Genomic DNA, 1,010 nt, shown 5'->3' on the forward strand with positions numbered 1-1,010 from the left:
AAAAAAAAAAAAAAAAAAAAAAAAAAAAAAATTAAAGTCAAACAAGTCTCGTTGGTGATAGTCTGTCCTCTCCCAGAGCTTGGCTGGCCCTACCTCTGTGTCCCTGAGCAAGTAACTGAACTCACGAGGGAGGAGCAGAGATGGCTCAGCTCGGCTCTCAGCAGGAGCGCTTTCCTCATCATGGTGGACAAGCAGTGGGCACAGAAGAACGAACCATAGAAGTCCACCTTACTCCTGCACTTGCATTTAGGAGAATCAGGTCTCAGGCAGAGAGGCTGGGATACTAACAGCCATAGGACTGATGTGCTGTGTCCCTGAGAGGTTTCCTATAGTTGGTAAGAGCGGAGACCTGTGATTCCCATGCCTCAAGGGAAGAAAGGAATTTGCTAGGTCGATTGTTGGTTTGAGCACTGGCAAATGCTAACAGTGGCTGGTAAGCAAACCTAAGATAATTACAGGAGTGGGTGGGGGACTGATGTCTCAGGACCACCACCCAAGTCACTGACAGAACTGCCAAGGCAGCATGGCTGGAAAGACCGTTCAGTCAGTCAAGTGCCTGCCAACAAAGAAGGTGTGAAGATCTAAGTTCCATCCTTAGCAACCACATTACAAGCCAAACACAGTGGCAATGTTTGTAGTCCTAATGATGGGTGGTATATGGAGACCTTGAGCTCCATGGCTATCAAGCCTAGACAACTTGGTGAGTTCCTGACCAATGAAAGACCTTGTGTCAAAAACCAAACAAACAAACAAACAAAACGAAGTAACTTTAATCCCAGTAACTTTAAAGTAACTTTAATCCCAGCATTGAGAAGCAGAGGCAGCCTGAAGCCTGGTCTACAAAGTGAGTTCCAGGACAGCCAGGGCTATACAGAGAAACCCTGTCTCAAAAAACCAAAAGAAAAAACAAAAACAAAACCAAAAAAATCAAAACAAAAACAACTCACCACCACCAAGAAAACATGGAAAACAACTTGAAGAGTCAAGACTCAAGGCTGACCTCTGGTTAG

At 45.0% G+C, this 1,010-nt stretch overlaps 1 protein-coding gene across 3 annotated transcripts in view; it reads right to left on the reverse strand.

Moving 5' to 3' along the window:
• The window catches only part of Znf205 (zinc finger protein 205), a 22,505-nt gene that overhangs the window by 2,360 nt on the left and 19,135 nt on the right, over nucleotides 1-1,010 (reverse strand). The window lies entirely within an intron of this gene.

The sequence above is a fragment of the Mus caroli genome, chromosome 17 (assembly GCF_900094665.2).
Source record: "Mus caroli chromosome 17, CAROLI_EIJ_v1.1, whole genome shotgun sequence".
NCBI classification, from domain to species: Eukaryota; Metazoa; Chordata; class Mammalia; order Rodentia; family Muridae; genus Mus; species Mus caroli.